General features: G+C 36.7%; 1 protein-coding gene across 8 annotated transcripts in view; it reads right to left on the bottom strand.

Moving 5' to 3' along the window:
- Positions 1-21,619, bottom strand: part of B3GALT1 (beta-1,3-galactosyltransferase 1) — a 181,328-nt gene that overhangs the window by 42,344 nt on the left and 117,365 nt on the right. For 4 of the 8 annotated variants that reach the window (XM_041717458.2, XM_072932202.1, XM_072932203.1 and 1 more), the window contains one exon: positions 8,387-8,490. The gene's annotated coding sequence lies outside the window, so the exon portion shown is untranslated. Of the gene's footprint in view, positions 1-4,559; positions 4,892-8,187; positions 8,491-8,648; positions 18,215-21,619 lie in introns of those variants that run through there. The other 4 variants (XM_072932200.1, XM_072932201.1, XM_072932204.1 and 1 more) reach the window with 3 other exon arrangements.

Here is a 21,619-nt window from a genome sequence, read left to right as displayed (position 1 = left end):
TCCAACTTCTTTCTGAACAATTAATAATCCATTTTTTCAAACCAGGAATTTTGGCTCTAGAGACATGAAGTAGCATTGCAAGTTTGAAATTAGAAAATGCAAACCAAAATTTTTATATCCAGGTAATCAGGCAAGTCAAGACAGATGGAAGCTGTTAAATGCTCCCCACTCCTAATCTCGCTGCTCACAGAAGTGTCTCAGTACTACCTTCAGCATGTTCAGTCACCGTAATGGGAACTGCTTTCCTTCGCTGCTTATTTCCTGATGAAGTTTTAATTCTATAGTTATAGTCAGTTGCTTTAAAACTAATATGTCAGATTCTGTTTTCTTATTCAGAAATATTAGACCTGGGATATGTGCTTAAGCTATTTCCATATAATGGCAAGCAGGGCTCATGGGCTCTGAAGAACTTGGTAGCTTCAGTGCTTCGAATAGTGATTGAAACAATGTAACTCTCACAGCAAACTGGGAATAAGCAATGTTGGGCATCGCATATTACTTAATTATTAATTAAAGGGAGCTTGAAACTGAGGGTATTATTGGTGAATTATAATGCCCATGCTTGGATACTGTACAATGTTTGCTGCCCGGGTGGGAGTTTGAAGCAGGGTTCTGCATGGGCAGTTCTATGAGTTTGTCATTGCTCTGCCCTTTGGTTATTTCATCCAGTGATGCTGTAGATATGCTGTGCATTCAGAATGACACCTTATGCACCAAGAATAAAAATGGAATTGTCAAACTTTGAAAAGTGTCTATTAAAAAAAAATTAATTTCCTGGAACATTTGTTGATACTCTAGGGAAGGATATATCTTTTGATAGTATTTCATCAAGATCTTTCTGTAAGTGTGTAGGTGTTCCCCTGATTTTTAAAAGTGTTAAGTTTTCTTTTATAGTTCCTTTGAAAGTTTTAAAGCTCTTTTAGAAGTTTTCTGTACCTTCTGATGTTTACATATTTCTACTCGAGTTCTCACACACTGTTCACATAATAATTGGTTTGCGTTCTTCTTTGTTGGAAGAGAGAATTAATAGACTGTTGGTTTGACCAGTGTGGTTGGAGAGGTAGCAATTTCATCCTCCAATCCAGTGTTACTTTTAGAATTCTATATATTGCGAGGTCAAAAATAAAATTAGCTTTTTTCATCTTTTAAGCTTGCCAGGCTTCTGTGTACTCATTTCATGTCCAATAGCAACAGGTAAGCATTCATCTAAATGTAATTTATTCTTGAGTTTCAGTATCATTGTCTTGCACTGTCCAGAATACTTAGGCTTAGACTTCATCTTTGAGCTTACGTAGTAGGAGACATTAAGAGCATTGATTAAGGTTTGTTTCATACCTGTCATGAATATTCATAAGTTATGGTCTTGTGCCTTTGCAATGCACAGGAAGTTATGGAATGAACTAAAGATCCAAGTTCTGTTAGACCATTTTTGTGCTAGCTTTACCGGAATAAAAATAGCCATCTGCAAACAATTAAAAACATTCAGTTGCATTTTTATCCATAAAACTGAAAAGGTTGAAGGATGCACAGTTATTACTGCATCTAGAATGTGTCTTTGAGTTTCAGTGTTGAATTGCTTCAAATTATCTTTTGTCTTTTTCTGGAATTTTTCTTTAAATAGGATTCCTATTATGTGGGCAAGGAAATATTTGATTTTCCTCGTGTTTGGATTTTGAAATATTTACTGGTGGTGGTAAAAATGCTCATTATTTGCTGAAAATTAACAGCAGCAGTAGTCCTGTGCAATTAATTTCACCGTGGTATTTGATTCAAGATGAAGTAAAAAGTGAATTAGTCACATGTCCAATTTTTGCTTCCATTACTTTGCTTCAAATGCTTTATCATATATTGCCAATGCATATTCTCATAAGTGAAAACAGTTAGTAGTTCAACATATCTTAACCTGAAGATATTCATCTGGGTGTGATGGATACGCAATACACCTGGAAGGAATGTCAGCCAGTTTATGTCTGAGCTGATGCATTGTTGATGTCTTTTTAACATAATCTTTCTTTAGTGCCATTTTACTTGGGCCAACATCAATTTTGTATGGATACTGCTTTACAGCATGTTTGTAATGAACTCATGCTTTTCATTTGTTTCCTAATAAGGTCATCTAGATTAGTAACTGTGAAAGCTGCCTTTTCCTGGCACATTTTATGGTCCTTTTGTCAAGATTAAAGAGATAAGAAAGGCAAATCCTCAGGGAACTACTAAACATGCAGAGTTTTTAAGATTACTAGTGAGAGATGAAGTGGGTAAGTTTGATCCTCATGATGAAGTATCTGTTCTGTAAACAAAGCAAATCTCTCATTCACAATATTTGTTTGGACATTTTCCCCAAAATATGTTTTCATATATGAAAACCTCAAAAATTTGAATGTATTTTGTATCTTGGCAACCAGAAGATGTGCAGGCACTGTCAGAGAAATGCTGATCCTGCATTTCAGTATCCTGTCTTTAATGCAGAGGACGCAGTTATGCTGTGGTGTATCTTTTACAGAGATATCAGGGCGCTTTTTAAAACATGGGAAGAAGAAATAAAAGATTCAGCAGGACAGGAACTTTTTTACATTAGTAGCCAAAACAATAAAATCTGTCCTAGAATTGCCACTTTTGAGCAGCAGTAATTGTAACAAAGACATAAAAGTACTGTTGATCAGCTTATGCTTGAATAGATGGGGATATAGAATAGTCCCTTTTAAGGTGAAGGATGGGGAAAGGTGGTAATGCTTATTGACTGCTACTGACTGGCAGAATGCTGTATGTAAATGAATCGAGAGGAGTAGTCACTGGTTGATGAGTTATAGGTTTTTTTTTTTTGGTTGTTGTTTTTTAAAATTTCATCTTATCTGTTTCCTAAACTTATTCTAAATGCGGAACCTTTTGAAATCCACTTGTGGTGTACTTGTTGTGGTGTGTGTTTTTGATTGTAATTTGGTCCCAGTAGTCAGTTTTATAACATCCCCCGTTTTGTATTGTTATAGCGTATTTGATTACGAATGGGTTGTTCCTTTCCCCGCCTGTGTTGTTGGTTTTGCCCTAGTTGTCCATCTCTCCGAAGACCTGCCCTTTTGTTCCCTGTTCCTCCTCCCATGGAATGTCAATCTCTTCCTATGCCTGTCCCTTTTCCTGGAAACTTCCTATCAGTTTTGTATCCTTCAAAGCCCCATTGGTTTAAGTTGTTCTCCTCAGCTATACTCCCCTCTTGGTTTAAACGTCGTATTCCCTGCCTTGTGTCCTACCCCCAGTTTCTCCCAGTTGGTTAAAGAGTGTATCTTCCCCTGGGACCTCCCCCATATATAAGTTGATGTATGGCTTTGTTCAGGGTCTGGGGAGTAAACACCTTTGGGAAACATAGAGAAGACCTTTCCCTGTTCTTTGTCCCTGCCCTCGGTGCAGTCCTCTCCCCAGTGCAGTTGACCCGTGCCGTAGAGCAGCTGTGCCCTGCAGCCGCACCCCGGGTTCGACAGCGCTCTGGGCGCAGCTGCTCTCGCCCACGGGGTCAGGAGCCAGTCGGGCCAAAGCAACCCGGCACTGCAGCATTGCTTATCCTGTTATTCATTAAAAGGATTATTGAGTGTACCTCTTGTTTTAAGCTTTGAAAATATACCTTCTAGATCCTAAGCCTCCTTTTTTTTGAAAATTGATTATGAAAGTCATCCACATATCTGCAATGAAATTGTAATGTATGAACAGGGATGGCCTTATGCTGTTAACACTGCTCCGGCCACAGGTTCAGAACACAGATTGCTATGAAGAAAACTGGCTGTGTCGTAGCCAAAACCTGAACAGTGTCTGAAACAAAGGGACAAAACCAACAGAGAATTGATCCAAAATAGATTGCAGTATTAGCCTGACCAGAGAGATCAAAAGTTCCCATGTGAGCTACCAAGCAGTTGAAAGTTACCTATGAGTGCTTTGGTACAGCAAGGAAAGGAGCAAGCTGGCCATTAGCATGGTATATTTCAGTATACCACCAGTGGTTATCATAGATGAATACTCAGTGGACCTATCTGGAGTTCTGTCTTGCACATTTCTTCAGTTCTCCTTAATATATAACAGTATTCAGTGCTTGTTTTGTATGTATGGATGTCAGTATCCTCTGAACTTGTATCAATAAACCAAGGAAATGTAGTTTCTTTCTAGGAGATATGACACTTGAGTAAAGTGAAATGTTACCTCTTTGCTCTGCAGTGGAGGGGGCATCACCATTATATTGAGCTGAAGATCAGTGCAGGTTGTTTGCCTAGCAAGCTGAAGAGCAATTTCATGGCAGACCTGTGGTCCTCTGCAGAGGGCTAACCCCACCATATGCATACATTACTGAAATTTCAGTGTATCTCCTAAACTGTATTAGATTTATTCTTTAATGCCTTGATTACAATAGATTATTCAGTAGCAGAGGGACTAGGCACAGCTGAGTGACTTTTGCCATGCTTGTGGCATCTGGACTGCTGTTAATACCTTCGAGAAGGTACGAAATGACCTACTGATAATGTTGAACTTGATGGTGCAGAAGTTGGAAAGGGAGAAAAGCAAAAGACATATTCCTCTGATAACTGATAAATCCTATTTAATCCTACAGATTTAATTTCCTGTCTTTCAAAACACTATATAAACACATTGTCAACATTTTCTATTTTTTCTTTGAATTAATGCAAGTAGCTGGTTTGTTGCATCTCTTGCCTTGAGGATTCTCCTCTTCAAGTCATCATTCACACAACTTGCTTGATGTGATTACTTTTCTGTTCTCACCTCCAAAATGCCATTTAGTTTGAACTTGAACAGGGAATTTTGCTTTTGGTAATGTAAGCTAAGGTTGTTTCAGTTTGTTTCCTTCTTGCCACTCCCCCTCTCCAAGATTTTGTATGTTTTTGAAATCAGCCTTCTGGAAGGACATAAAACACCACAGACAGTCACTGTGTAATGAAGTTATTTGTCAGTGAACTATAATTCTGAAGTGACGTTTTTGGTTAATTAAATACTAAAAAAATACCAAAAACTGCAGCAAGCCCTGCTATTTAGAGATCAAGTTCCATCTCTTTGAGTCTCAGTTTTTGGTATTATGCAGATTTTCTGCATTAACAATAAAGTTTAAAAACCAAGAATGAATGAAAAGCAGGAAAGCTGAAATCTGGTATTTTAGCAGCTGTCTACAAATCAAAAGTCATAGAATAAATTTTCAGGTTGTGGTCTCATAGTGTTGAGTAGTTTGAAATTAAATAATTGCTGCTGTAACTATTTAAATGCATTTTCTGTGATCTAGTTTTAAAGCTTTAGCTTTAAATGATCATCTGCATTCCTTCTTTACCACGCCCAGTGCATCCACTTAGACTTAGTTACATAATTCATTTTGCCCTTGCTTTAAGGTAGACCAAAGTGATAGTGCTGTTGCACTGAATCAGGAAGTTAGGACTCGGTGATTTATTTAACCTAAATGCTAAATGCTATTTAGGTTAAAGTCCAGCTGGTGTGAAATCGGTCTCTGAAGACAGACACTAGGACTAATCTAGGCTGCAAGTGCCTCTTGCTGCCATTTAGAGTTCCCTGTATTTGTGCAAATATTCTACTATATTCTATGTAGTGTTACTTCAGGGTAGCACAGTATGGCAAACAGAACATGTGTACTGGGTTGTGTATTCCAGCCTAGGCTATGCTTTTTTTGCACATTGTTACATATTCAGTTGCTTCAGTATATTTTTGTCACAGAAAATGTATATGCCAAAACTGAAGTGATTTAGAATAGTCTCTTTTAAGGTGAAGGGTAGGGGGAAGGGATAATGCTTACTGCTGCTACTAGCTGTCAAAATGTTGTATATAAATTAATTTTGCCTTTTTCTGTGAACAGATGGTATTTTAGGACAGTCCTAAAGGTATTTCTTCCCATTATGATTTCTGTAAAGCAGCACAGCAAATTGTCACTTTGTACACTGTTCCAGTGGGATGCGGTTTTTGGCTGCTGGGTTGCTCTGCAGCGCTAAAAGTGTGAATTATAGCTCGGTGCTGTATCCTGGTGAATCAGTGTTTACAAGTGTCTGCAATCATACAGATCAGATTTCTGAGTGACCCTGCCTGTGAAAAATAATCGTTTCAGGCATCTTAATCTCCCTTCCCTTTAGAACAGGTGTCTAAAAATAAAAGCTGTGGTTGCGCTTAATTTTGTGAAATACAGCATGCAACTTTTAACTTGGCTGACTTCCTTGGATACATCTAACCACCTCTTCCTCCCAGCTTGCAAAGAAAATATTTTTCCTGACTTGGATGTGTTGCAGTCCTTCTAAGGGTTCTTTCCAGCTCTGAGTGGCTGAAGGGTCTTCTATTTTGTCCTTTGCCAGCTTCCTTTTGCTGATATATAAAGAGTTGCTATTTGCTCTGAGAAACGGCTTGATATGCACTTCTGCAGTGACTCTGTGGAACATTACTGTCTAAATACAGCAGCTGAGCTACGCTTTGAAACTGAGAAGCCTTAACACCCACCTTGGCAGGATTGATTCAGCATATTTGAAATTTCAACCTCACTGCTGACCCCTATATTGTGTCAGTTTTGGGGTTTGAAATTTAGCCTTGGATCAAACTTGTTTCTGAAATTATATTTATACCAGAAGAAGAAAGCAGGAGAGTAAAATTATATTAAAAGAAAACTTATATAAAATTCCTGAGAAGAAATGGATGAGGTTGCCAAGTACTCCCCAAGCCTCTGGTTTTTCAATTATGAATAAGAAAGCAATATGAGCAGCAGCCGACTTGCTGATCTCTGTCTTCTCTTAAAAGTCAGAGCTCAGGCATTAATTTAGAGGGCTGAATGCTTTTTTACACTAGAGCCTTTACAATTCTACCATTTACAGTTAATATTGATACTCTGCAGGGCAGGCAATTTTACTAGAGAAAGAATACATCATGCTTTTAATGGAATTAATAGAAGCTTAACTGTTGCTTGTAAAAGGAGGAAGATTAGACCAAAAAAAGATCTATGTGTTAAATATGAATCTGTATGATGCAGATTTACTCACACCTTTTTGAGTATATTTAAAAAAGCTTGCCTCTTTCTAGGGCATTGTCTTGGTTTCAGTCTCTCCATAATTAGTTTCTATTTATGGAACAGATCAAGCTAAGTAGCATGTAGATGTCTAAAAGATAAACGTTTTTGCATGTGTTTTCTTGCTTTATCTTTATGCAAATGCTTAATTATTAATGCTTTTTAAAGACCACGGGAGGTATACAGACAATTTTTTTTTCTATATGGTTAATACCAGTAGTTTAGTTCTTTGCTTTCATTTGTAAGTATTTCTAACTCTGCCATAGAAAGGAAGAATTGACTTTTAAATATTTAAATATGCATAAAGACTGAAAGAATTACAATCCTTGTTTTTTAGTCACCTACATACTGATAATGGATCTGTAATATGAAAGTTCTATTTTGCAAAGCACTATTACCATCATTTATTTCTAGTTTTCATCTTGGAAAAACATTTTATTTCCAACCTAAATTCTCACCATATATTTTCAAGTTTCCTTATATTATAAACACTTCTGTATCTCAAGAGGTTATGTAGTTTATTGCTTTTGACTCAAAAAATTATTTCAGGCAGCTGTGCTGCTGAATTTTTAGTAAAAAAATGTATGGAATTAAAAAACGAAATTAGAAATAGTTACTATCACCTAGATCACAAAGTTTTATGTTTAAATGCTTCTTCCTGTGCACTGTATACTAGTATTGAATATTCTATTCCGTATAAATTCAGTATCAGTTGAAAGACCGCTGTAGTGCAAATAAAATGTAACTATTCCCTTTTAATGTGATGCCAATAGCGAAGTGGTAAATGCATAAACCAAAGTATTTAAGGCATGTAGGTATTCAAGGTACCACATTAGTGTAGAAATGGAGGACACCATGAACACTGAGATACTTATGTAAAAGTGTGAGCCCTTTTATAGAGTAACAGCAGCCTCCCTTCTTGACCTTCAACTGACCTCGTGTACCACACTGCCTTAAAGATGAGATAATAATGGAAATAGCCTTTGCTTATAGTTTCCTGTAGAACAAATGGGTTTTGGTAGTAGCTTTTGTATTTGTGCTATGCAAAATTTGCAGTAAATTAATTTCAACCTTTATATTTTATCTTCCATTTTGGATTGTAAGGAAGGAGTGCTTTCTTAGGTTTTCTTTTCCTGTCAAACACTTACATTTAGTGTAAAGAGGGAAATCCAAATCTTTAATCATTAACAGGCCAAATGAACTGTTGAAGAATAAAAAAAATCAGTCAAAACTGTTTAATAAAAGCTATATAATCAAATGAAATTATATATTAGTGTGTATTTTTACTGTTGTATTATCTATAAAATCAAAGCAGTCTATAAATCATAGAATTATGTAGGTACTTACCATTTTAAAAGCAGCATCAAGTGGAATTGGTGAAAATCCCCAGGATGTAATCAATAGTTGTTTAAAATAATGAGCCTTTATGGTATTATTTCCAAGTGTGCCATCTGAAATCAGAGGAAATTTACTGACAGTTGTATATTTTGTTGAAAAAAACATTCAGACATATATTAGCCACAAAATCCATGTCTGTTGTCTTCTACAGAGTACAAGGAGAGTGATTTATTTTGAAAATGTCTTTTAGCTGGGTAACTAGGTAACTTACACTGTGCTACATGAAAGAGTTTGGACTGCATTTTGTGAAGCTGAATTCCAGTGCAATGAGTGAAGGAAACAGATGGAGTAAGAGGAGGACAGATGGGTATCAAAAAACTACAGCTGCCGTTTCCAGTACCTGTGCATTTACTGTCATAAATCAATTTATTTTCATTTACTGAAACAGGAAAATCATAAAATATTAAGCCAAAGCACTACAGGTCCCAGAATCACTGTATGTTGAAAGCATCTATTTGTAGTAGTTAATTTGGGTCCTAAATGAACTAAATGTGAGAATAAGTTTCTGTGGGTAAGAATGTTGTCACCAGTCCAGTCATTTCATTCTGCCAGGGAGATTTAAACATCTCTCATCCCATGGGGGAAGGATTAGTTGGTTAGTAGTTACTATGTAGGACATCTCTAATGTTTTCCTTGTGGACAAGAGGTGGGCTACTGAAGTGCTGCAGTGAGTGCTAAAGGACTGCTCTGCCGCAAGGCTTCGAGCAGCCTGTGAGGCAGCTGAATCACAGAGCCCAGCAGCAAGGCTGGGAGTGCGGGAGGCCACCTTCTCTCTCCTGCAGCAGCTTTGAATTGCAAGATGTGAAATGGTGCTTGACAAAATCAAAACACTGTTACTGTATGTATTGATACACTAGCAGCCCTTATTTGCTGCGTGGCACAGCTGCTCTGGCACATACTTGACTTTGACCAAGACCTAATTTGATTATCCCTGTGGTTAAACAGGAAGTTCAGATGAGAGTCAAGTAATTTCTGTCTACCCTCACCCCACTAGTTACTGCTAGCTTGTCGCTGATCCTGTTGAATTTTTATATGAGCACCTGTCCATTAGAGATTGGATGGTGGCTGTATAGACAATTTACATTTATTTTAGAATGCATTGCAATTAGCGGACTCGGAAAATTGTAAAATGCAAATAGAAATCACCTTGTATTAAAAATACCTGAGAAATGAAGAAATTCAGGTCAAAATGTGTAATTGCTCTCTATCTTACTGAATTTATATCAGGGAGTTTTATGCCTTGAGGCACTGCATGAAGTTGCCACTGTATTTTGCCACAGAAGTATGAAAAGGTCTGTAACTTGAGTGTCCTGGAATTGGTTTTCTGTGACATTTTTATCAGAGTTCCTTTTAAATTTTTCTATGAATAGTTTGAATTAAAAATTCACATTTCAAAAAAAAAATTACTGCTTAATTTTCTAATTGAAAAAATATTAGGGGTTCAAATCACTGCTTTTTGTAACACAACATAACTGAAATACTGTATTTTCTGATCATGTGTAAAAAGATTGGTTGGGCTCTGGCCATTAATCTGTTTAATGCAATTTAGAGCCTAATGTGGTAAACACTGAGGTTTTTACCTTTGTTAGCTGTTTGTAGATTACCTTCCCAATATTGTCTCATTCAAGGTGAGCATTGTAGTGCCAGCAGTTACCCATGCTAAGGCTGAACTGCGGTCTTCAGCCATCAACAACCCGGTTGGAAATGCATCATCTTCTCACACTGTTAAGCAAATTTCTATTGGATTGTGATGTAACCTCTGAATTGGGCAAATAGTTCAGAAGGGGTGTGATGGTATGAAAAGGATGCAAGATGGTTTACCTTCATTTCATAACTGAAGCGGAAGAGAAATCAGTGGTTGGTTTCCTTCAATTAAGAAACATTAGCAATTTCAATCCATTTTCAGAATGGCTCTATTTATGCAGATTCAAATATACTAGATTTTATTAAATTTTTTGAGTTGAGAATCATAAACACAGTTGTCATTGTTTTTCTTTTAGCGAGGCTTCTAAAAAAATTCTGCCTCTCCATAGTAATCAAGCTGCTTCTGCTTCCCCACCAATCACTCACTTTGCAGTTTGAATTTCAAAGAAGTGTGAAATATTTCCTTTAAGCAGGTAGGAGGTAAACTGGAAACTACACAGCATTTTTAAGCTATGCATCCAGAAGAGGTAGTTTAAAATCTTGACCAGGGTCAAAGGAGTGAGAAATTATTTCTGATTTTTGTAGTTTAAAGATGGAAAGGAATTATAACTTACTCATTCTAAAAGCATAGAATTGCTTTATGAATTAATGTCAGACTTGTATTTACAATTTACTGCTGTGACTTTGAAAACAAGCATCCTCACAACATACAAAGCAGTGGCTGTTAAATTCCTATTAAACGTAATGGCCACTAATGAGTCTGCCCTAATACTAACCCTTCAGCCCATTGAAATCAGGAGCATCTTGATACCAGTATGGAAGAGCAGTATAATTATAGTATATAAATAATTATGTATAAAGTATATAAAGTTAGACTCAAATAATCCTGGGAAAGGGAAAAGGCCGTGCTGCTCTCAATACTTCTCATCAGTAAGTGTAAGTGATGTGCAATTTCATTTATGTATTTGATTTGTATTCAGCCCAGGCTGAGATTGCCATTTCTGAAACTGCCTGATCCTTTTGAATTCCCTGGAGGGAATGCTTTTAGAAAAGACAGCAATCTTGCACAGTGCTCTTGCTGACGACAAAATCCAGGGCTTCTTGCCCTGGCACATAAGAATGTGTATGTACTGCAGAGAAGAGGGCTCTTTTAAAGACCTCCTGGCAGACCTCAGCTATTATGTGCTGAAGACTGTTACCCAAGGACTAAGACTAATCTAAGTTGCAGCAGAGGAGAACTGGCTTAAGTGGTCAAAACTCCAGTACTTGGTCTTGTTAGAATTCTACCCACTATGAAAGATGGTGTGCTGGTTTAAATGTTTCCTGGAGCTCTCATCCCTGTGGTTTTGGGTACACTGTTCTGCTCAGGGAGAGTCCAAACACTTTAGCTTGTTACGGTAATAAAAGGTGGCTGTGAAACAGCTGTGGGGTACCCATGGCAAAAGACAGGTAACAATCCTCTTACAAGTACTGGGAATAAATGCACAGTATTCACTGGTTTTGGAACATCTGTCAAGAGTGCAGTGTCCAGCACAATTCCCATATAGGGAATTACTCTTCCCAAAGAGTTGTTTCTTTCTGCATTTTTGTCAGGCATTCAATCATTTGTGGTTAAGTTGAGCTTCATCAGGTGATCCAACAGTTCAAACAAGTGTATTCTCAACATCAACTTCTTTATGAGGGGAAAGATGGAGGTATAAAGGCTTGAGGTAAGTTGTAAAATTTTTAAGCCGTGGCTAAAGTGACTTTAGATCACTTGGTGTGGGCTTCTGTGAATGTAAAAATAAGCAGAGAGGAGGTGATTAGGTCCATACAATGAAAAATAAACTTAGACAAACAGGAATGTGATAAAGAAGTGTGTAAGTGAAGGTATAAAGAAACTTAGACTGAAGACAGAATGGTGATTATTATATAGAGCATAGCAAAAAACCAAAGGAACACACAGGAAAAAAAAGTCAAGTGGAAAAGTGTTGAGAGGTTTTCTGAAGGTAACACCTGACTTCTTTTTTTCCAAGCTCTGATTCCATGATCCTTCACTTTTTTATTTTTTAGTTTCTCACTAAATAGTCACATGAAAAAAATTACAGCAACTAATCAGAAAACATGGAATGTCAAGATTTTTGTATGAAGAAAGGGAATATAGGGGCAGTATCCAGAAAGATTTCTAGAACACTGAAGAAGAAATAGGATGGAGAGTCTGAAGATGTTTTTTGAATATTTAGCTCTGACAGTCAAGTGTTAATAATTTAGAAATATAGAAACAGGAAGCAAAGGACCTTGTTGTCTGTCTATGGTTTGTAAAGGACCACCTGTGAATGAGATAATTTTTTGAATATCCAGTTCTGAATATCTGACAATACTTTCTTCTGCCTTTAGACAATGATATTAGCAGAATAATAACTCATGTTGTCTTTCCTTGGATGCTTTAAAAAATTATATATAAAAAATTTCCTACAAATAGAAAATACTTGCTACAGACACAAATAAGAAAGTATTAAGAAAACTTTGTAAGGAACCTAATTTTATGATGATGAATGTTCTGCAGTTTGGCTGTCATGATATGTGCTCCTACTTAGCAATAGGAGAGGGATGTATAACTAAATATCTCATCAGAACGATGAAGATAATGTTTAAAGATGCACATTCATTTTCCCCAGCCCTTTTTCTTTTTCTCCTGACATTCAGCTTGAATTTCTCACTGCAAAGGATGATGCCTAGTGTGTGACTTATTTTGTGCTAGTTATTTTTCACTGATATTAGTGTGGCCGTATTCCCTTGCCTCCATCCAAAAGGAAAAGTGGAAGATCTTATGCCACTGTACGCCCTTGCATTGGAAAATAGGTGTTCCAATGCTTGGTTTTTGCCATGCATTTACTCAAACCAGAGTAGTTCAGTAAACTTCAGAAGTAATACTTTAAGCAAGCTTAAACCAGTTACGACCACTATTATAACTGCTATTCTTAAAGCTAAGGACTGATGAACTGTTGATGAAGAACTAAAAACCAGTGGCTAAAGCGTTTAGAATGAAATGTTTTGTTGTTTCTGCATTCTGTAGCTGTTTCTGTAAACCTAGAATTTAATCTCAAGTGTAGGTTTGTTCTAATGGTATGTACATTTGGAAATGTTGAGTATTTCAGGAGAAATTTTATTCCTAGAAGATCTTGAATTGCAGCCATTTTAAGAAAATATTTTTTTTTCAAAGTTGAATGAAATTCTAAATATATCCCATTCTAAGCTTTAACCCTTTTTTACAAGTCTTCTCTTAAAATAAAGGATCAGAATTTGGAAAAAACCCCAACATCTTAAATTAATCTAAACTAATCTAACAGAGTACTCTGTGTGTGTCTGTCTTTACATGACAATGTAAGTCTAATAAATCCAACTATAAATATCGATTTATTTTGTAATGACGTTACATATTGTAAGTAGGGCATCTGTGTGGTGCCTGAGATGAAGCAGTTGCTTCTTCATTGTGTAGCAGCAGCAGAATTTAACTGCTTTTTAAATTGGTGTTCTTTGCAAAGTTCATGCCATCCTTGCTAAACTGAAGCTCTTCTGTGTTTAGATGAAATTATGACCAAGGTCTAGACCTGTGGCCTACAATTATTTATTTTTGCTTTGTGCTGAAGTCAACAAAAATTTATCACAGGTCAGGGACTTATAAGTGGCTCCCTGTGTTTGTTGAGCACTGTAATTCCATGCAAGCTTGCCTTACAGATATTTCTGTACGATGTTTCTGACATCTTGCTATGTTTGTTTTATATTCAGTGAAAAAGGCTGACTATATTTTAAACAGAGACTTACCATAATATTTTACAGTCTCATTAAGACTTTTGGCCAGTCTGATCTACAGTTTCATCTTTTTTTAATGCATTTCCATTTTACCTATACTGCCTACACATACTGAATTTAGAGGAGAGTTTACTTGATAAGGTGTCTGCTTTTGTTGCATTTTACAGTTCTTTCATCATTATTGCATGAGATTTGTATTGAGCATATAATTTTGCTTGCTTTTTGCTCTGTTCAATCAAAACATGAATCTTCTGCCATACACTCTCATAAAAAGAAAAGAAAAAAGACGGCACTTAAACAGGACAAGGGTGTTTCAGCATGGTATGCCAATGTGAAACATCATACTTGTGTATGCAGGTTTGAATCCCTGGGAGTTTGGCAGTGTCCTAAATTTCTTAAATGGCTGATGAGTATTTGGATGTTTATATGAAGGATTTCAGGGCTTCTGCCTGCAGTTCCTAATGCAAAAGCTTCTGGCACTGTTAAGACCCCTTTTGTGCTGGCTGGAAGTCCCAAGGCAGAACAGGCAGGGTGTCAAAATTGCTGCAACAGACGTGAAATCCTGGCTCTGCTGACTTCAGTGGGAGTTTGGCTGTAGCTGACAGTGGGCCAAAGCCTTAATCCAGCAGTAGTCCTCCCTTGTTGATAATCCTCGTGTATGCCCTAGGGGAAGCTTTTGCTTTGTTGCTGCCACCCAGACTGTGTGTGTTTGTGCAGAGAAGACTTAAGTCTCATATGGTGTCACGCTGTGCCTTTCACAATCACAGCACTTCTGGGAATGAAACTGGAACAGAGGAGAAAGCAAACCTGAAGTGTGGACACCGGCTCTCTTATTGCTTGTGTCCTGAGTCATTCCCAGTGACATGGATCAAGCACCCTGACCTGAGCAAGAGTAGCTTCTTGAGACTGCAGAGGAGGGAGTCTGCGTCAACGACTGCAGCCAGTGCAGCTCCCAGTCCCAGCCTCTGCATTTGCAGATTATCCCTTTAGCCATGCTTTTGGTATGTGAAGCAACAGTACATTCATTAATTCAGTCCTACTTAGCCCATGCAGACTGAGTTATCCATGTAAATGTGATCTAGTGAGCTATTCTCAGAGATGCTTCATAAATTTTTATGTTAAATGACAGCAGCAATTGGGAAGTGTTTGACAGTTTTTTAGTTATGAGGAAAGTGTGTGATGCAGAACATCAGGATGTGTATTTAATTGGTGCTGATTGAAAGAGGAAATGATCTCAAGTTGTGCTGGGGGAGGTTTAGATTGTATATGAGGAAAAAATTCTTCACTTGAAAGAATTGTCAAGCACTGGAATAGGCTGTCCACCTAAGTGGTTGAGTCACCATCCATGGACGTATGTAAAATATGTAGATGTGGCACTTAAGGACAAGGTTTAGTGGTGGACTTGGCAGTGATAGTTGATGATTAGACTTGCTGATCTTAAAGTTTTGGGGTTTTTTTGTGATTCTGTAAGAAGAAAACCAGCTAAAAAAAGTCCTTGTCCTTTGAGAGAGTACATTTTATTATTTCTGTCAGGTGAAACTGTTCCCATTAGAACTATTCTCAAGTTGTCTATTTTCTGAAAGTATTTATTCTCTCATTCATCCCGTCTAAAATGTCCTTTTGCTGCTTTGTGAAATAGAGTCAGAGACTTTTAAAATTCAGGATTCTTTAGAGTTGTAAATAATGCTTATCCTATCAAGTACAAAATAATAAACCATTACTGCTTCACAGTGCTGGAAGCAGTGAATTGCTGTGTGTTACTGTCTATATTTTAAAAAATTTAGAAAAGTAATAAAAACATTTTGCAGTTTTTGAAGAGTTGGTGTTTACTGCCTGTCTTTATATATCTCAAATGTATGAAAAGAAATTGCTGTTGCTGCTTGTGTGGTACTAGAAATTAAATTCAAAGCTTGTTTACATCGCTAACAGTTATTAATTTCAAATTGAAGGTGGAACTCAGTATTTTTATCTGTAATGAACTGGGAAGGCTTGTTAACTTCAAAGCATTGCTACAGTGGTTTATCCTGTATGAGTGAGGATTTATAGGCACAATACACGTATCCATTATGCTTATACAAGCCTTGTGATAATTTTACAAAAAACCAAAATACACAAGTAATTTTGCTATAATTAACTTCACAGAAAATTATCATATTCATTCTCTTACTTCAGTCTTCACAGAACTTACTTCCGTTCTACAGAGATCATAGGTCATTTGCAAATGCACCAAAAATCATTTGCATGTTGGGTTGGGATCTGAATGTGAGATACTATGCTAGCTGAGCATTATTCTAGATTTGGATCTCAGTCAGTCCCTTCAACTGCTCTTGAATCTTTGAATCCTTACAACATTCAATTCCTTCATAAAATTTAAGGGTTGATGAAGTAAATAAAATATTTTTGTATCGAACATAACAATTAAGTGTGTACAAACATGAAAGATGTATTCCGAGATAATGTTTCTGGATTCTGCTATCTTTAGAGTGTATTTTGGGAGCAGAAATTAGCTGGTATTTCTTCACAAGAAGTTCTGTTTGTGTTTTATCTTTTCTGTAGTTTGTAGAAAAGGTTGGTCTTTGAGATTACATCCTTCCAGGAAATAGTTTTGTTTAGGGTTTTAAGACCTCTTTGTTGGATATGTCTGTGTGTGGCTTTTAGTGTTATGTATTTTCTAGTCTTGTACCCTTTTCCCCCCAAGACTTATCTGCTTATCGTTAATTCCTGTCTGAGCATCTTACATTATATAATGACACTTTAAGTCTCATTAGCAAGACACCAAATATTTCTTCAGAATAATTCATTGCAATTTTTATTGTGATGACCAGAGGATAAAGCAGTTCCTATTCCACAATAATTTAACTTGCTCTACTTCTCTCTTCATGTCAATTCTGATTTCACATGCCTACTCTTTGAGCTACCTGCATCAATTTTATTTTTGTATGACAAAGCACTGTATACTTCTGTGCAGGTCTATAAATAAAAAGCAATAAGCTGACATCTTTCACCTGTATCAAATGTATTTCATATCCTTTTTTTCTGGTATACTTGCTATCTGTCTCTTTATATGTATTGCCTGTCTGCATTTCCCATGTCACTCTGCCCCTTTTCTGTCAATTGACAGAATTTTCAGCTGCAGATGAAGTGTAATACCTCTTCTACCTCTGTGCTGATGGGTTCACACAACATTGCAGACAATTTCTCTGCTATGGTATATAAAATAAACAGCCACATATTTGCTTTCACACATACACAGTACTGCTTCTTTCATGCAATATGTCTATATATAGGGGGAGAGTTCTAGATCTGACTAAAATCTGTCTCTGAGATGAAGATAAAGCTAAAAAACCCAGAAAGCAATGGTGGGCTGAGATCACTGTAAACTCAAAGCTCTCAATAACCTAGTCAGGCCACTTACTACATAGTAGTATCTAAGATATTTTAAGTGTTCATGTTATACTTTTATGTGTTTATAAAATTCAAATGGACATTAATGTATTCTTTTTTAAATACTAAACTACAGAGGTCACCTGCGTGGAACTGTCTCCCAGGATTGAAGGCTGGTGTCAGACTGACTGATAGCTGCCTACCCATCAGAGCAAACTGCACTCATTGCTCTGGGACACTCAGCTTTTGTTTTACTCACATTGCCTGTTACTGTACCTTGGCCTTGTGCCTTGGATATCATCCTTGATCTTTAGCCCCAATTCCTGCTCTTACTCTTGAGCTCCCACTTGCAGTGCAGTCTTGCTCTGGGTTTTGATTGCTTAGTTCCCTTACTGGCAATACTCCTATTTCTCATACTCTTATCATTCCATGATTTGTTCAATACTTGACTTAGGATCATTTTAACTAGATCTCTCATCTGTTAAACAAAACAGAAAGTTGAGCAGAGGCTTTGATGAAATCGCTGTATGAGAAATTTAATACTTCAGGTTATTGTTGTAAACTGTTCTGTCAATCCCTGTTAATGGTGCTTAATCATTCAGGTTTTTTTAATAACTTAAGGTACTTTGGCCTCAGAAAAGTAATCTCTAAGCCCTGTAACACGTAAAAGGTGCACTTTTTATTTACAACCAAAAGAGATTGACTTGCTTGTGAACATGTTTGACTGAAAGATCTGTAAACCTAAGACAAATACCTTGTAAGTAGTGTGAGACTTTTAAGAATAACAAATTATGGTGACAATGTGGTCTGTTACTCCAAAAAAGTGACAGGATTTATAAATCCAAGTAAAGAGTTACAGAGAAGTAATGAAAGGAGCACATAGTTTGGGTGTCAGCAGAAATAGCTGACATGTTTCAGTTTGAATTTTGTTCTCATTTAGCAATACGTATAAGTAAAGGTGCGTCTCCCAATTTTTTTTTGCATCATATGAGAGGATATAGCAAAAGACAATGAACAAATTTTCAGTGGTGAGGTAAGTCAGCATGCTGTCAAGGGGTAACAATCAGATATTTGGGGGTACTAGATCGCTTCTTGTGTATTTGTCCTTTTAAATTTCCTTTTTCAGATGTTAGGCAAAATCCTGTTAAGTTGGAGGCAAGAATAGCTCAACTGCAGAATCACTTTCTAATTGCAGACATCACTGTGGCTGCTTTTGGTATCAGTTGAATTCATGGCATTATTCAACATTACCAGTGGGGGCAAGAACACAGAATATTGCAAAGCCTGGCAGTGTACAGTATACTGTATAGCATTGGTATGGATGCAGTGCATGCGTTTACCCTCAGAAACATCGACTGAGGTTTCTGATTCTTCAGATTTATCTGTGATATTAGGGTCTCATGGGTACTACCACACATACTTGTAATATGCAGAAGTGAAATGTGAGACCATAATCTAAACAAAGGGAAAACACAAATCCAAACTCACCTTAGTTTAGGGCCTGCTTGTGCTTTAATCCTTCAGTACTTTGATGACTAAGTTTGTGTGTGTGTGTGTCTTTATGAAATCTAGCATTTACTGTTGGCTTGTTTTTGTAACAGCGTGCTGTGTCACTAATTGTTATTCTTAGTGCGTTTTTTCTTCCTATTTTTCAGAAGCTGTTTGAATGCCAAATAGTAGCAATCATCTGTCATATATTAGATAGGAATCTGGGATTGTAACTCAATGTAGCTATAGTACATGCACTTAAATGCTAATTAAACCACACTAACTCTGAGGTCATAATCTGAGTGGTTATACTACACTCAAATAATGAACAGATCTTGTCAATATAAATTTTTTTTCATTCCTAATTTTTGTCTTGCATAGAAAATAACTAAGTAGCCCTTACTCAAGAGAGAATTTCTGTCTCAAAATTTTTAAGACATAAAGCCTTTTGAAAAATTTGATCTTCCACCACTGGAGTGCTATTAGAAATTGTCCTTGTGTTAGTTTGCAAAACATTTCATTAGTTTTATGAGGATTTTTTGTAATATATGTATGTTAGATCTAAGGCTGGGAACAAGGCTATATTTACAGTTCCCAGAGCTTCTAATTGTAACAGTTTTCATTCAGTTGCTAGGAGCTTAGCCAAACTTTTAAAGTATTTGGGCTAAAATGTGTTGTATTATGATACAGATTTAATTATGTGAGAGCACACTATTCTCCTCCAACTTTTTCCCTGCCTGCCTCATTCAGGTCACAAGATGGACAGTACTGAGTTAACAGACATTTTGCGAATATGTCATTTAAAGATGAGCTTCATTTTGTTTGTAACTGGCCCTCTGACTCAATGCAGCATTCAAAACTTTCTCTGAATATAACACTGTTGATTTTCTCATAAGACGGATGGTCTCCCTCAAAACTGCAAATGTTAGTGTCTACATTTTATAATATTCTTGTGGAATTAGTATTTACTATTATTTCTGTTTTAAAGTGTGGTACTATGGAACAACGATGTATCCCTAAAACACAGACCAGTTTGAGTGACTAATGTGAAATACTCATTGCCTAATTTCTCAAAGAATATTTTTTTATATTTTTAATATTTGTCCAGAGCTGGAGTTTTTTAATGCAGGCAAGTCAATTCACTTAACTTGTACCTGTGAACTGTTAAAACTTCTGCAAACCTAATCCTTTGTGTGCCAGACTGTGTGCTCAGAATACACAAAAGTTTTTGACTGCAGTGGCAAGAAGCAGTGCCAAAACTTAAAGAAATTCTGGTCTCTGCTCTACTTTCTTTAGGATAAGACCTAGACTTTCTTTCATTTCTGTAGCAAAGGAAAGTGGGATTACAAATGTCAAAGTCACTATCTACACAGCTGGCTTTCATCCTCTGAATCTCATATTTTCTGTGCACTGCAGTGACAAGATTTTTCTTTTTAAATTATAAAGTGCTGACTCTTGGTATTTCACAGATGAGTAGGAGTCAGCAAGACATGTTTAATTTTCCATCTTATGCCCATAGAAGAAGCCATTTTATTTAAGTAATATGGAAATCTTTCTCATAATCTTTGTTCTAAAGTTTAGCTTAAAACTCCAATTGGTGTTTGTACCCCATATGACATACTCCAGTCACTTGCAAAGTGCTCATGCTTGGGATCTACATGAAGAGCAGCCCATGCCATTTTTGTTTTAAAGTTATATCAGTATTTCAGGTCCACATTGAGATACACTGGATTGACCTAATGACATGGCAGAATTCTTATCTGGTGATATCTTCAACATATTTTTACTAAAACAGTAATTTTACGATAGAAGCTGAAAATTTCTGCGTAAATTGACTTTTTTTTTTTTTTTTTTTTTTTCCTGTTCTCATGTAAACAGCAACTTTTGAAAATTTTGAAATACAGAGCCAAGACCTTCTTTTACAAGGTGGAAAAATGGACAAGCCATGCTCTGGGGTTAAAAGTCTGGGTATGGAGGGCTTTGCTGCTGAGACTGCTTAACCACCCATGACCATATGGTCCTGCCCTAATGTGGCAAAGGACAGCTCTCCCAGCTGTATTGTTGAAATGTATACTATACTGATGTAGGCATACTAACTTGGGAAAACAGTTTTTTCTGGAGAGTTACTCTTAACCTGGATCAGTTCATGACATGGTTTATAGCAGAATTTCACAAGCCTTTATAGTGCTTCAAAAGAAAGGCAGGAACTTCTTAAGCCACCTTTTCTCAGAAGTGCACTTAATGTGGAATTACGAGTTAAGTATTGCAGTATGACACCTAATTAACATCCTAAATCCTGTCGATTTGAGTGGTTAGTTACAAATACTGTCAGTTCAGGTCAGGATTCACATTCTGTCTTCTCCAAACCCACTTTGATGGAAATTGTGTTTATGGCAGCAAAACTGAACTATCTTACTCAGCTTTTATATATAAAATAGAAAAGGATGGAGGTCAGATATTGGATAAATCCACAGGCAGAATGCTGCTGCTGCTGTTGCTTGGTTTGTTTTTCCAAACAGAACAGTACATGAAGTGACATAAAACCAGTTACACAAGATAGCATAGTAACCTAAATTAAACTTCAGGGAAATGAGTATCAAGAACAAAATGAAGAGTTTTTATGCCTTGTCATTGGGAGAATATGAGTATGTGGTCAGCTGTGATCCAACTGAAAAGAATTCTGGTCCATGAGATAAAAATTAAAAATCAGTTTTGTGTGTGTTTTGGTATTTGGAAATCTTCATAATATACATCTAATTCACCTTCTAAGTTGTCCCACAAGACTTGGGAATAAGGCTGCGCCCTACACTTCATTATGAACTGCAATGCAGGGAGGCATGACCATGGTCATGAACAGAGTATTTGGTATTCTGT

This window comes from Taeniopygia guttata, chromosome 7 (assembly GCF_048771995.1).
Source record: "Taeniopygia guttata chromosome 7, bTaeGut7.mat, whole genome shotgun sequence".
In the NCBI taxonomy this organism is placed as follows: domain Eukaryota; kingdom Metazoa; phylum Chordata; class Aves; order Passeriformes; family Estrildidae; genus Taeniopygia; species Taeniopygia guttata.
This window is presented reverse-complemented; position numbering and strand designations above follow the sequence as displayed.